At 34.9% G+C, this 16,144-nt stretch overlaps 1 protein-coding gene and 1 long non-coding RNA gene across 2 annotated transcripts in view; one reads left to right on the top strand and one right to left on the bottom strand.

Moving 5' to 3' along the window:
* The window catches only part of CPQ (carboxypeptidase Q), a 634,822-nt gene that overhangs the window by 394,587 nt on the left and 224,091 nt on the right, over window positions 1–16,144 (bottom strand). The window lies entirely within an intron of this gene.
* Window positions 10,876–16,144, top strand: part of LOC141497668 (uncharacterized) — a 46,487-nt gene continuing 41,218 nt past the window's right edge. The window contains exon 1 of the long non-coding RNA XR_012471398.1: window positions 10,876–11,218. This is a non-coding gene — a long non-coding RNA (uncharacterized LOC141497668). The remainder of the gene's footprint in view (window positions 11,219–16,144) is intronic.

Below are 16,144 nucleotides of genomic sequence, written 5' to 3'. Positions count from 1 at the left end.
CAAATGCAATAAAGAGCATTTATAAAATGTAAAATAGAAAATGTTGATTATAGTAAAATCAAAACATTTTGCAAAAACAAAACTAATGCAACCAAGATAAGAAGGAAAGCAGAAAGTTGGGAAGCAATCTTTATAGTAAATATGTCTGATACAGCACTAATTTTTAAAATATATAGAAAATGGATTCAAATCTATAATATAAACCATGCAGTTTTCTGTTGATGAAATAAAAGCAATCTATAGTCATATGAAGAAATGCCAAATCACTTTTGAATAGAGAAAGGCAAAGTAAAACAACTCTGAAGTACCATTTCATACACCACATCAGATTGCCTAAAATGACAAAAAAGTAAAATGATACATGTTGGAAAGCACTTGTGAAAACTGGGACACTAAGGCATTGGGGTGGCATTGTGAACTAATCTAACCATTGGGAGAACAATCTGGAACTATGCCTAAAGAGCAACCAAATTGTGTGTGTTCTTTGATTCAGAAACACTACTACTAATAGATCCATAAACCAGAGCTCATAAAAAAGGGAAAAATACCAACATGAGCAAAAATATTTATAGCACCCCTTTTTGTGATGGTAAAATTAAAAATCTAGGGGATACCTATCAATTGGGGAATGACTGAATAAGCTATGATATATGAATGGAAAGGAATTCTATTGTGTTATAAGAAAAGATGAACAGGCGTAATTTAGAAAATCCTGGGAAGAGTTGTAGGGACTGATGCAAAGTGAAATGAACAGAATTAGGAAAAAGTTGTACATAATATCAGCAACATTGTGGGATGCTCAATATGAGTGACTCAGCTCTTCTCAGCAACACAATAATCCAAGACAAGCAAAAAGGAATCACAAAGGAAAAAGCTATCCATATACAGATAAAGAACTAATGAACTATGAATGCAAATGGAGGCACACATTTTTTTCCACTGACTTTATTGTCTTTTGTGTTTTTTCTTTTTGATTTGTTTCTTCTTTCACAACAATGACAAATTTGGAAATATGTTTTAAATGCTAGCACATGTATAACATATCAACTTGCCTACTATTTTTGAAAGAGAGGAGGGGAGGGAGAAAAGTTTGAAACTCAAAATCTTGTGAAAAATGAATGCTAAATATTGTCTAGACATGTAATTTGGGAAAAGTAAAATATAATAAAACTAAACATATTATTAACATTTATCCTCTGCTTTTGTGAGACCAGACAACAAAATAATAAATCAATCCTGATTTGAGGGTTTGTTGTTTTCCACAGGGAAATGAAATTTAACAATGAGCTCTCAGTAGCCAATAAAAGCTGGCTCTAGCACATTCCTGCATTATCTATGAATATATAAATAACAAAAAAAATATTCACAGTTCAAAAATATTTAGGACCAAACCCATGAGATACATATAACACTTAGGTATTTGGCTTCCTATATAATGAAACATACACTTAAAAGTAAGGAATTTTAATTCATGTCATAAAAGACAGAATGCTAATTTTCAAGAACACTTTGGGATTTGTTGTGGTATTTGTTGTTGCTGTTGATAATGATTCTGAATTGTTTCAGAATATTTGACTCTTCATAATTCCATTTAGGATTTTCATGACAAAGGTACTGGAGAAGTTTGCCTGCTCCAGCTCATGTCACAGAGGAGGAGAGGTAAACAGATTTAAGTGACTTGCCCAAGTTCACACAGCTAATAGTTGTCTGAGGCCACATTTGAAATCAGATCTTCCAGACTCCAGGTCTGACACTGTATCCATTGCACTCCCTTGCTGCCTTGGGAATTATTGGGATGATACTAAAAATTTTTTATAACAATTCTGTCAGCTTTACAAATTACTTTATTAAATACATGATGTTATTATATCATAATAAGAATCCATGTATCCTTGAGTTATTACATGCTATTTTTAAATACCATACAAAACATTCATAGGATTTAGGTAGGTAACACAAACATTGACATCCTCATTTTACACAGAAAAAAGCCAAAGTTACATAGCTAGTAAATGTCCCAGTTAGGACTGGAATCCTAGTGATCTAACTTCAGGTCCCTTCCTTATTGTACTATTCCATACTCCTCCATCATATAGTGTATTTCCATTAGAATAAATATAAAAAAATGTGGGGCAAATATAAAAAGATAGCTTCCATTTTTATATTTACTAAAACAAAAAAGAAAGCAGACATCAAAAATCATTTCAGCACCTTTGTTTACTAAAACTACATTTTTACCACTTAATTCCTTTGCTAATTTCAAATTCCTTTTATGTCAACTTTAATAAGGTACAGTTCCCTTTCTTTACTTTTCCTCATATCTGTAATATGAGGACAATAATTTTTTTGACATACAAAGTAATATCACTTCCACCAAAAATGTTACTGGTGAATGATCTTTGATGATGCTATGGGAAACATATTGAGAAGGGGCAAAAGTAGTGGAAAGACTACTATGAGTCAGGAGGCCCAGGTTCAAATTCTGACTTCTGCTACTGTCCCCTGATAAAGGGGAAAGAGCACTAAATCTGTAATCCAAGGGCAAGAATTTAAATCATCAATCTGTCACTTACTACAAGTTAACCCTTACCTTATCTGGACTTCAATTTCTCAATCTGTAAATTGTAGGGCTGAATTAGACAACCTCTATGGTTCCTTTTAGCAGTAAAATTCTAGGATCCTAAGTCTCCCAGTCATTCTGAGTTCTAATTTCCTCATTTATAAAATAAAAGGGTTTCCTGGAGGATTTCCAAGGTCCCTTCCAGCTCTGACAAGTCTGCATTTCTTGAGAAGGCATAAGTGGCATATGGTCTGCCTTTTCTTTCAACAGAATAAAGTCACAGTGTCAGACTGACTGCAGAACAACCCACAGAACAGCTCTGATTACTACTTTCAATTGCAGCTCTAGAGGGAAAAAAGAATCCTAATATAGATCATAAGCTTGGGAGGCAACCTGAAGATTATCCAGTCCATCAGACTCACATCTAATTTACAGCTATCCTGAGATTGTGTAGTCAACTGCGGTAACCCATGTCTCCAACACCCTATCCTTGCATTACCAAAATTCTCCTGTTTAAGTCAACTTCAGCATAATAAATCACAGTATAGGGTGCTAAGTAAAACAGAAGAGAAGTCTTAGCCTAGTATGTCTATAATGAGGGTGTTATTGGATACATCAAATTAGGGATACCTATTCTAGAATACTATAGTCTTGGTCTGTTACATACTCTCTACAGTGACTCTTCAATTCTTCAGACAGTGATATACAATGGCTTATCATCCATGGAACTGATATAGTGATGAACTACAAGTAAGTCTTATCTACTAAGGGAATTCTTTTCCTTAATGAGTCTAGGTAAGCCTTCATTCCCTGATATCTAGAATGGAAGTTTGGAAGTAGTTTCAACACTTGATTAGATAGATAAGACATATACTTATGGATGTGTGTGTGTATGTATAGGTGGGTACATGTGTATGTGTTTGGATATTTGCATCTATACACATATACACATATATAATTAAAGGGACTTCTTCAAGAGTCTAAGCCTTCATTCTTTGAAACCTAGAATGTTAATCTAGGACCAGAAACAATCTCAATACTTGACATTATACATATATTGATAGATAGATAGATAGATATAGCTCTGTATACACAACAGACATACACACATGCATACACACATGCAAACATGAACATATGCGCACACATATAGGCATGTACTCGTGGGTGCATATATACATATATGTATACGCACATATATACATGTGTGTATTGCATGCATGTATATATGTATATGTGTGTATGTGTGTGTGTATGTGTGTGTATATATATATATATATATATATATATATATATATATATATATATATATGTACTTAGACCTGGGTTCAAATTCTGCCTCAGATATTTACTAGTTGTATGATCTGAGACTAGTCATCTAAACACTCTCAGCCTAAACTTCCTCATTTGTAAAATGATAATAATATCCCTATCTCATATGGCAGTTGTTAGTATCAAATGAGATATCACATAGAAAACACTTTGGAAACTCAAAAGTGTTACATAAATGCTAGCTTTATTGTTCTTGTTGTTGTTATAGTAAAATTAAGCAAATAAAGGGGCTGCTAAAGGCACAGTGGATAGAGTACTGGCCCTGTAGTCAGGAGGACCTGAGTTCAAATCCAATCTCAGACACTTAATAATTACCTAGCTGTGTGGCCTTTGGCTATCCCCATTGCCTTGCAAAAGAAAAAAAAAAACTAAAACCAAAAAAATTAAACAAATAAACTGCTCATTTCTAAAAATATATGTCTGCATATATAATACATGTACACATGAATGCTTGCATACATGTGTATATCTATATCATAAATACAGGTGTATAATATATCTATATCATATATATCTATATCTATATCATATATAATCTATATCATAAATACAGGTGTATATACAGGTGTTTATAATTAAGTATTGAAATTGTTTCTGTTCTCAGATTTCTATTCTGGGTTTCAAAGACGGTTTAGACCCTTGAAGAAAGTCCTTTAATTTTATATATTTTACATATATACACACATATATCCATGCATATATGGGTGTGTTTGTGTGTCATGTACATGTGTTTCTCTATAGATGCATATATCTAAAAGCTTATACATGAATAGCAGATAAGTATATCTAAACCTAGCTAGTCAATCCCTGACTTTTGGGTCATAGAGGTTGAACACCTGTGATAAATTGATAGGAAGAAAAGCTAGGTAAATTATTCTTTGCTTCCACTGCCTAATTTATGAAATACTGGCAGCTGGGTCTTTTGAGTAGGACAAATCTATCTATCTCTTCCTAGCTACAAAGCTAATATTTTCTCAATGTCAATCATTTTCATAGTCAAAGATTCTTCTCATACATCTGTTAGTGAGTCAATCTTGTGCAAAAACTTGAGATCAGTGGCCAAAGGTACATGGATAATGCACTTTAATTTTTTGGATAGTTGTATTGGGTATCTCTATTCCAGATCACCATGTGGATGTCTTTACAATTAACTCTGAAAGGACTCTTTTTGTTAGCATTCCTATACATAAGGAATAGGATTTAGATGTTTTAAAAGAGGAGAATAACATATGCAAGCACCATCTGTGCAGCATCATTAGCATATTGGTCTCAATCATAAATTTCCATGAAAGAAAAAAATGTATATGCCTTGATTTAAGTTCTACCTTCCCTCTACCATTTGTTTGGCCCTTTCATTTTGGAATCATGAAGCGATACTCTATTATGCAAGGAAAGCTCTTTTCTCAAACAGGGCAAAAACTAGAAATTGTGTTTTGGGCAACAACTCCAAACCAACAGCATGGCAAACAGCCCAAAATGAGTGTCCAGATTTGTGGGGAAGAGTAGAATACTAGAACAACATGCTATGATAGGAAGGCAGAGATCCCAGGTCACTTAAGGCTGCTGATGGGGAAGTTACCATGGTAGGACCAAGGGAGCAGGACAGGGAAGAGCCAAGTTCTCCCCCCCACAGCATCTAATAGCTTCCTATTTGAACTAATTATTTTATTAACCTGGTGCTGAGCTCTATTATTATCACACTACTGAAATTAAAGCACTACATGTGCTTTCAGGGGTTTTTGACAAAGGTCAAATTGTCCTGCCCTGATTGCAGTTGAGATTTCATAATCAAAGAACAAATGATACTGAAGGGGAAATCAATCATTTATAATTCCATCCAACACCAGGAAAAGCCAAAGTCAAGTCCCAGATGTGTCTATCAGTTCCTTTTGACTTTCCCCCACTCCAAGAATTCAAGCAATTTTGGGGTGACCTCTAAGTCTAGACCAATCATAAAATTTTATATCAGAGAAGAGCTAGGATGACTTCTCTGGAAAGGAATTAGTCTGATTCTATTCTAGACTCTCATTATCCCCAAACTGCAGAAGACTAAGCTCTATACTATTTTGCATCCTAAGCAGCCCATTCTGAGTTCAGCTCAGAGTATAAAGCTCAGACTTTGAGTATAAAGTCAGCTCAGACTTTGAGTATAAAGGTTGGTGGATATCCCAAGAATGTGCCACCAATAGGGCTACTAGTCACTCCATATATAAAATAATGTCTAATTCTCCTCTTTCAGTCTATTCTCAATTTTTAGCTTGTGTTATAGTTCTACTCTGCAGAAACTCACATCTTCAAAATGTTCTTTACTATATCCAAAAAGTAAAACCTTGAACAGGAAATAATGATCCTGATGGTGAGGATGGTAGTAGTTGGTGGTAGGGATTATGATGATAGCTAGCATTTATACAATGCATTAAAGTTTGCAAAATGCTTTTTAGATATTATCTCATTGGATCCTTACACCAATACTGTAATAGCATTGCTATTTCTGTCATATTTCACAAGCAAGAAGTTAAATGACTTGCCAAAAGTCACACAACCTAGTATATGCTGGAAACAGGATTTGAGTGGAAATCTACCTGGTCTAGAATTCTTTCTACTGTGATAAGTCTGCTCTCAAGGAAGTTGTAATACTACTTATTGGTAGTATCAGGGTAAGAGGGACAGGGAGGGGAGGTACATTACATTAAGACACTCTAACAGTCAATAAAACTTCTATGCCCAAAGCACAAAGAATCACAGAATGTCAAAGCCAAAAGAGAACTTAAAGATCACAGAACAATAACAACAACCTGTTGAAAATATTTCTCATCCTTCAGAGCTTATTCCAACTACTACCTCCTTTGTGAAGTCTTCCACATTCCCTTAATCAGATTGATTGGCTTTTTCTCCTCTCACTGTATCCAATTCTTTGAAATTGGCTCTAGAAACAGTGTCAAAAATAGAATTATTATAATTATTAGTAAGTAAAGATTAAGAATTATACCATTTGTGACTTGTTTTATATTCATCTCTTCCCCCATAAGCCATAAACCTTGAAGGCAAAAATCTAAATTTGAATCATCTTTATATTCCCTAAACTATGAGAAATAGCATCTTGTACAAAATGGAAGTTATATCTCAAAGAGATCAGGATCTCAGAGTCTAGTTCCATTATTTTTACATATGAGAAAGCTGAGATCCAAGGAGTTTGAATGACTTGGCCAGTTTCATTAGAAATAGGATTTGAACTCAGAGCCTCTGACTTGAGTCACTTTTCCTACCTTATCACCTTTGATTGCCCAGTTTATTATCCCTAATTCTAGTTTGTGAGCAATTGTAATGTTGCTCAAGGAACAAAAACACTACAGCACTCAAAATAATAACAACTGAAAGTTTTTACTTCCCTCTCCACCATACAAAACCTCCATGTCTACTAAGGTAGGAAGCACAGCCAAATCACTTAAAATACCCAAAGTATGTGTACATTGGCTGCTGAACACAGATTCTGGGGTATATTATTGCTTGTGAAATGGCTTATTAGAAGGGAAAGGCAAAAAGCAGCGTGGAACCTTTGAACACTTAAATAATATGTTTATAATCCAAAGAAAACTATTCCATTCCCCAGGTTTGTTATAAGTACTGACTAGAGAGCTACAAAAATACTCATAGAAATATTACTATAAATTTCACACTAATGTTTTCTCATGTGGTGCTTAATTTTTAAAACCCCAAAAGTTTTGTTCTTTTTTTAATGAAAGACTTTTTCTTCTTTCCTCTTCCCATTGCCCCACTTGAAGCTCCTTGAAACAGATGGGCAGTGATGGGCTAAGCCGACAGGGCTTCAATGGACTATATCTCTTATTGTAGTCCTAAAGAGAGAAAAGGAAGAATTAGTGGGTGTTCACTTGAAGGTCACTACCCAGGTAGTCTTCCACCTATCCTGTACTATTCCATTTAACCATCTGGTTTGAAGAAATAGAAAATTAAATTTCTCTTTCAAAGAAAGAACATAGTTTGAAAAATGGAGACCAGACCAGGCCAGAGGTGCAAGAGCCCCTGCCAAGAGCTAAGTATTTATTCACAAAGAAATCTACAACAAACAAACTCTGGGCCAAGGAGAAAATAACTCAAAATAGGAAATTAGTCTGTTTAAAGCATAGAAGAGGTAGGCGTAATATTTAGATGAGGCAAAAGTCTTTCATCTGGTCCTTTGAAGTAGGCAAATGTTTCTTACCCCCAATTTAAAGTGTAAACAGGACATTAGCAAAAGGGTATGTTATAAACATCTGGATAATATGTTTCTAAGGACTGGGACTCAATATCCAGAAATCAGCTGGCAAAAATTCCAAATCAATCATGGATAGATTTGTTTCAAAAGTAAGATGTCTGATAAATTCAGGGATTTGGGGTTACAGCAGTTCATTGTGGAAGTTTCAATATGTTTTATAAACATGTGTAGATGTAGCTCAAACTTAATCAAACTTCAGTTGGAAGAAATTGAGAAACTTAAAACACAAACCCTTTTCCCACAAAAAATCCACATACAAATTCAAATAGGATTTGAATTCTAAGACCAGAAATCAAGTGGAAACCATCATTTACAAATTTTCTACTGAAATTTCATTTCTGTGACAAATTAATACCCCTGTCTTTTTTAGAATTAAAAATAATCATTACATCACTTAGTCAAGTGACCCCCCCTCGATGGTTTCCTTCCTACATAGTCCAATAGCAATAAATGTGATCACATTTTTATTGGTGGCCTTGTGAAACTATTATAAATCCTAAGAGACCTCACTAGTTGATAAGTTTTTCTATCCTAAGCTGTAATAAAGTTTCCTTTTTGCTAATAAGAAAGCCCTTCATTAGATCCAGTCTTCAATTTTTATTTACATCAAAGTGGCCCTAAATTGTTTGATTTAATCCACTGATTATTAATTAGAGTTTGCAATTTTTCCGTCACCAGGTTAATACCAGTGACCATCAATTTCTACCTGGCCAAAGAGAATGGATTTGGGGCAGATACTTTTACTTCTTCAGGTCACAGTTTCCTGTCTATAGGGTACTTCTTGGCAAAATGGATGCCTGAGTGAGATCTCCCACATATTTACTCCAGCAAAACCCTGCAGTTAAGAAGGGGGTGAGGAAATAAGGGAAGGAATAGCCATAAAAAAACAAACTTCTTGATCTGAAAGGAGGGGGGGGGGAAGGAGGGAGAAAAGGAAAAACAACTAGAATCAAAGGAGTTACCTTAAATTCCATCCTTGACAACTAGAGAATGGTCGACCAAATTTTGGCATAGGAATAAAACAGAATATTATTATGGCAAAAGAAATTATGAGTCAGTTTCAAAGAATCCTGGTTAGCATTAACTGATGCAGAGTAAAATGACCAAAAGAATTAGGAGAATCATTTATGAATAGAGTGACATTTTAAAGAAAAATAACTCTGAAAGACTTAAAAATTCTCATCAATCCAGTATCCAACCATGACTTTACAGCCCCCATGATGAAGCATGTTACCCATCTTTGGATACAGAGAGATGATATGCCCAAATACAGAAAGAAATATATTAAATATGACCACCAGAGTAGATTTGTTTGGCTTGATAATGCTTATTTGTTAGATTTTCTTTTTCTTTCTATCTGTTGATAGGAATGGGGTAGCAGAAAAGGAGGGAGGTTAGGAATGTTGATTATGTTTTAAACATTCATGGAGGAAGGGGCAGTTAGGTGGCACAGTGAATAGAGCACCAGTTCTGGAATCAGGAGGACCTGAATTCAAATCTGGCCTCAGACACTTAATAATTTTGTGACCTTGGGCAATCACTTAACCCCATTGCCTTACCAAAAAAATAGTTCATGGAGGAGAATAGAAGTTTCAAAAGGAAGTATAACTACCAGGTGTGTTTCCAAAGATGATTAGGGATTTTTAAAAAAAGAACTTATGTCCTAAAATCTAAAATATTTATAGCAGCTCTCTTTGTGGTAGAAAAGAACTAGAAGTTGGAATATGCCCATCAATTGTATAATGGCTGAACAAGTTGTAGATTATGATTTTAATGGAATTCTACTATGCTCTAATACTACTAAGCTCTATGATGAGCTTGATGATCTTAGAAAATAAAAGATGAAATAATGGAGCTCAAAATAAACCAAACCAACAAAATGTTGTTTATAGTAACAGCATTATTGTTTCAAGAACATCTAAGAGAAGCTAAGTCATTCTATCTATTATAAATACTTATATTAACTACAAAGAACCTAAGAAGGAAGACCTATGAAGGAACACACCTATATATTTAAGTCTAATAGCTATCATCTCTAGGGCAAGGATTAGGGGGATGTAAGAAAAAAGGAACAAAAAAAAGGTTATATATAATAGATTTTCTGTTTTATGTGTAATCATATTTTTTCTATTCTACTATGTTATAAACAATGCTTATTTCATTTCTTCAGTACATGCTAAATAAATTTTTAAAAATATATAGAACAATTTTAAAAGTAACAAGAATTTATTAAATATATAAATATACACATAATATTTTAAAGGAGAATGGTATGAGTCAGAAACTCAAGTTTTTGAAGAGAAACCTATAAATGACATTTTGGGATCAGAGAAAAGTTCGGAAATATTTTCTTGAGAAATAAAATAAGTGGGTTGGACTAGATGGTCTCTGAGGTTCTTTCCAGCTCTAGGTCTACAATTCTATATACAATCCCAAAGTCCAAGTCTGACAAATTAATTCAGGGTATATTCTAAATCAAGGGAGAAGAGAAAATAGCTTTGGTAGTTACAAACATGAGAACTGGGTAATTATTTCTATTTTGTTGTCCATCAATTAAGTAATTACTAAAAACCAGGTTGCAATCTCCTAGGAAAAATTTAATCTTTCTTGTAATTTTGAGTCAGCAGTTGTGCTTTCCTACTTATGCAACTTCAGACAAATTGCTTAACTACTCCAGGTCTTTGTTCTCTTCTCTGTCACATAGGAAGAAGACACAGCTTTAAAAGATCCTTCCAGGTCAGAGTTTATGGTCTCACTCCAGTTTGGGTTGCTCTCAGATCTCTGGATGCACTTAAAATCATTATCATATAGAATGAGAGGCAACATGGAGTAATGGATGGAGGTTTGGCCTCAAAGTCAGGATTATTTGAATTTATCTTCTGTCTGACACATACTGGTTTTGTGACCCTGGACCAAGTCATTTAATTTCTCAGTACCCTCAGAAGACTGTTTAAGCCAAATTGCAGAACACTACCCAAGACATCTTTCCACGTATTCTCTGCTATTTCATTGAAAAGACTGACGAAGCAGGAATCCTACTTCTTGATAAAGAGGTGCAGAATGAAACATGGCCAGTATAACTATACTTATCATTTATAAGGAAGGATATTCTATTTGGGGAGGTTGAGAGGAAGAGATGGTGGATGATAATGATGATGGAGAAAAAGTTATAATGAAATAATTAAAACCATACAAAACAGAAAAGAAAGAAGTTTAAAAGTAGGCACAGATAAGCAGCGCAGGTTTGGTACTATTGTGTTAAATTCAATCAACATGTTAAAAAAATTACCAAACTGTACCTAACAGAACTTCACATGTTCATATGCAATCTTCTCTTCTATTCTTTGTTATTAGAATTCTTGTGTTTTCAACTGAATATGGTTAAAGTATATAATAAGAAAAAAAAGTTATTAAAACTTGGGGCAGCTAGAGTACTGGACCTGGAGTTAGAAAGACCCATCCTTATGAGGTCAAATCCAGTCACTTATTAGCTACATGATCCTGGGCAAGTCAGTTCATCTTTTGTGCCTCCATTTCCTCATCTTTAAATGATCTGGAGAAGGAAATGACAAACCACTCCAGTATCTGTGCCCAAGGTAGGTATCAAGGTAGGTATCTTTCCACCTTGCTATCTACACCCAGATTCTAACCACCTCCCACTTTCTAGTGCTCTCCCCTATTTTCTGCTAGAGCTCACTGTCTCCTTGCATGCCCCAAATCTTCTTTCCCCTGCATCCTTCAAACTCCTTTAATGTTAAGGGTTAGGGAAACAAGTTGAATAAACTACAGGATATTCCCAGAATCCATTGATTTATAGTTGCATCATCTTTAAACATACAAAGTACAAGCACACATATTCTCCCAAAACAGAGAGATGCCCTTTTGTTCCCTCTGTTAACAACTGTATTGGGGTCAATCCTATAGACTCAAATATTTTACACTTTACTGGATTTTTTAAAAATATCATACAGAAAACAGACATTTTTTCTACTCTGATAATTCATCTTGTTTCTAATCTTGCTGCCTGCTCTAGTATTTTCTAGGTTTTATATCTATCCCCCCCCCCCAAAAAAAGACTTTATTGTTGATTTTTTCTGTATTTGCAGGTTTAATTTGGGGCTTAGAGGATATCAAATATTAAGCTTGGCATTGTAAACTATATAACATGTTATGAAAAGGTAAGCCATTTTTGGCTTCTAAATAGTCCTAGAGTCAGATAACTCCACCTATTTTATCTAAAGGCATGGCACTGGGAAGAGAGAGAGAAGGTAAAGAAAATCAAGGGGCCAAACTAGGGAAAGACTAAGATTTACTCAGAAGGAAAAACTGTTTGGGACCTCTCTAATGTAGAAGACTAGAGTCCAAATCCAACTTTTGACTGTTACTCCCTTTGTAACTTTTGGTAGAAAAATGGACCTACCTTCATTTGGAAAATGAGTTCATGAGAAGCAAAGACTTTTAAAGCCCCTTCTATAGCTTAAATTTATGATCTTGGGCCTCAGAGGAAAAAATTCCTTGTTTCTTCAACAGAAATGATGTGAGGGAATATGGAGGGCAGTTTAATTCCAACTTCTTAAACCAGAGATTGGTGCATTGTAGGATTTTAATTTATCCTCTAAGAATAAAGCATGCAATGCCTCAACCAGTAATCACTTAGTAAGCACCTCCTATCTACCAGGGCAATGCATGAGATATTAGTGATACAAAGAAATACCACAACAATTCCTTACTTTACAACAGTGCAAATAAAAAAGACTAATAAAAAGAAGTTTAAATTAAGAATAATTGAAAAGGACATCTAGAACATCTAAAGTGACTAGAATACTGGCACTGGAGTCAGGAAGGTCTGAGTTCAGTTGTATGACTATTGGGCAAGTCACTTAACCACTATAGCCTCCAGAAGAAATAAGAAAAAAATTTTTATTAAAAAAAATCAATGACTTTTTAAAGAGATTGGGTAATGAAATAAACCTCTTTGCTCATGGCAATAGGGTGAGGACAAAAAAGTGTGTGTGCTGTTAGATAGCGGATGTAATCACTATATCAGATATTTAAAGTTGTTTTTAATTTAACTCAATTGTTTTTCTTCCTGTTACAAGCAATATGTGGAAGAGGGGTTAAGTTACTACAATTAAAATATAAAAGGCACATTAGATTTTATTTTTTTATTAGAAAAAGAACAGTCTTGGTTGGTTTTACTATAAAAAACAGAAGATTATAGGAAATAGGGAAGTAACTTCTTTCAAACCCCAATCCCCTAGGGTAAGGGAAAAAGTCACAATTATTTCTTTGTTTGGGTACACAATCATCACCATCCTTAAGTGGATCTGTGACTATAGTGAGAAGACGGAAGCCCAGTTAGGCCTATTCAACTCATGGGGGCTCTTGTTCTTTCTCTTTCTACTTCAGAGGCAAGGAACCTACAGCTTGCAAGTCAAAGTGAAATGGTGCTATCAAGGCAATCATAGGCAGGACTCAAAATTCAATAAATCTTACAGCATTTTAGAGGTGTAATAATTAAATGTTTGACCAAATATAACCCACAAATGGTGTTACAAGTAATCAAATAGTGCTTTACAGAACAATGGTTTCCCCAACTCCTGTCCCATAAAATCCCTAATCTACCCAAACAGTCAGGGGCTTCCTCAACTTCTCAAGACTAGGATGATAGAGAATAGCGTGGGATCAACAGTGTATCCATCCATTATCCTTTCTTTTCTCCATATTATTGGCCTCTTATTCTATGATCATACATATCTATAATGTCATCCATTTCTCAGAATTTTATAGTTCCTCATCTTTTTTTGTTTGTTTGTTTTAATTTTTGCAAGGGGTTAAGTGGCTTTCTCAAGGCACACAGCTAGGTTATTATTAAGTGTCCTGAGGCTGGATTTGAACTCAGGGACTCCCCACTCCAGAGCAGGTGCTCTATCCACTGTCACCTAGCCTTCCTCATGTCTTGTTGCACCTTATTCACATGCACAATTTTCATTGTCAACAACAAAAATTTACTGCAACACTTTGATGTAGCATTTTCACTACATTTATGTAGCACTTTAAGATTTGAGAAGTGCTTTACATATTTTATCTCACCTGAACTTCACAACATCTCTGAGACTTAGGTGCTGCTACCATCCCCATTTTATATAGAAAGAATTAAGAAAGAACAAAGATTTTAGAAGCACTAAGTGACTTCTTCAAGGATCACACAGCTAGTTTCAAACTAGGTTAGGTTTCTTGACTTCAGGTTCAATATTTCATGCTTCCCCATCTGCGGGGTTGCCTGACTTTACGCCTCCAGACTTGACTTTGTTTTATATACCCCAAATCTTGTTCAAGACTATCTTTAAGCCCCTCAGGATTACTGACATTTGTGAGATCTGACTTTGACCTTGGTCTAACTTTCTTGTTTTCTAACTTGGATCAAGTTGGACCATGTTCTCAATGTGAAATTCACACCCCGCCCTCCAACTTCCACCACTCCATACACACAATCCACTAAAAGCATACATTCTCTTTCCCTGCCTATTGAGACCAGGCAAGTTCTGGCAGGCAAGGATATTCAAATTTCCCCTTCTTCCAAGGTCACCTTTATCTCTGAACTGACCCCAGAAATTCTCCCATTCCTCTCATAGATGAATGCAGAAAAATATAATCATATCACTGGGTTACTGGAAAACCTTTAACATATCTTCCTCTAACTTATTCCTACACCAGATACTTTTTCTTTCCAGCTGCAAATGGTCTTATATGGAAGACACTTGGGTGAGGCAGACAAACATTCCAATTAGAAGATTTGAAGATACCTAATTTCATGATCTTCTGCCCACTCTGTACTCCTGCATACCAAGACTAGCAAATACCTTCAGCTTATTTCCTAACCTCCTGCTCCTCTCCTTCCTGAGATACAGAAGCACCACCTGCCTGAACACTTAACCCTTTCGTCTCTCCTACACAATTTCCACAGTTCTAATTTCTCAGATCATTCTCTTTCCTCAAGACCCAACTCAAGAACTACTTCTATAAAGTTATTCTTAATTCCCCCTAGAAGTGATTACCAATATCTCAAAACTGTTTGACTTCATCTCATTCTATAATGTGCATTATACTTTTTGTGAATAGAATGTCTTGACAGACTAGATGATAATAAACTCCCTGAAGGCAGAAGAAATGTCTTTTTCATTCTGTGTTCCCCAATTGATTTTTTTAAATATTAAGTGCTTCCCATCACAGCATATAGTGCAAAGGAAATGATCACAAATCTGGGAGTGGAAAGGACCTCAGAAGCCATGTAGTCTAACACTCTTATTTTAAAGATGAGGGAACTGAAGTTGGTTAAGCAATTAGCCCAAGTTCTCAGATGTCATAAGCCACAAGGGTAAGATTTGAAGCCTGATTCATGGAATTCAAAGCTTGTTCTTTCCCCACTGTACCATACTTCCTCCCAGGTTAGAATGCTAGACTTGGGAGACAGGAAAGCTGAGTTTAGATCTAGACTCCAACAATGATTTGTTGTATCCTCTCTAAGCCTCAGGTATAGCAAATGTAAAATTTGATACAATAATTATATTATAATTATAATATATAATAATATATTCTTTCATTATACTATTTTTCATCATGGGTCAATAAAAGGAAATATTTTAAGGATAAGAATAAAAATGTCATAGAAATTTGAATTATCATCATCATCATCATCATTAATATTATTATCCTCATTATCATCACTCTACAGACAACTGCATTTTAGGAACTCAGGAGATATAAAGATAAATCAGAAATCCTTCTCTTAATGAAACTTAGATGTAGAGTAACTTGAACCTTAATAGGGAATGAGAAGTTACTGAAGAGATGTGAGCTACAGATGGCATTGCTATTAATATTAGTAGCAGTACTAATAGTCTATTAGTAGTAGTAGTGGAGTGATAGTCTTTTTATTAGACTTTCTTTGCTGGGAAAAGGTTGACAAAAATCTAGCG

The sequence above is a fragment of the Macrotis lagotis genome, chromosome X, assembly GCF_037893015.1.
Source record: "Macrotis lagotis isolate mMagLag1 chromosome X, bilby.v1.9.chrom.fasta, whole genome shotgun sequence".
NCBI lineage: Eukaryota > Metazoa > Chordata > Mammalia > Peramelemorphia > Peramelidae > Macrotis > Macrotis lagotis.
This window is presented reverse-complemented; position numbering and strand designations above follow the sequence as displayed.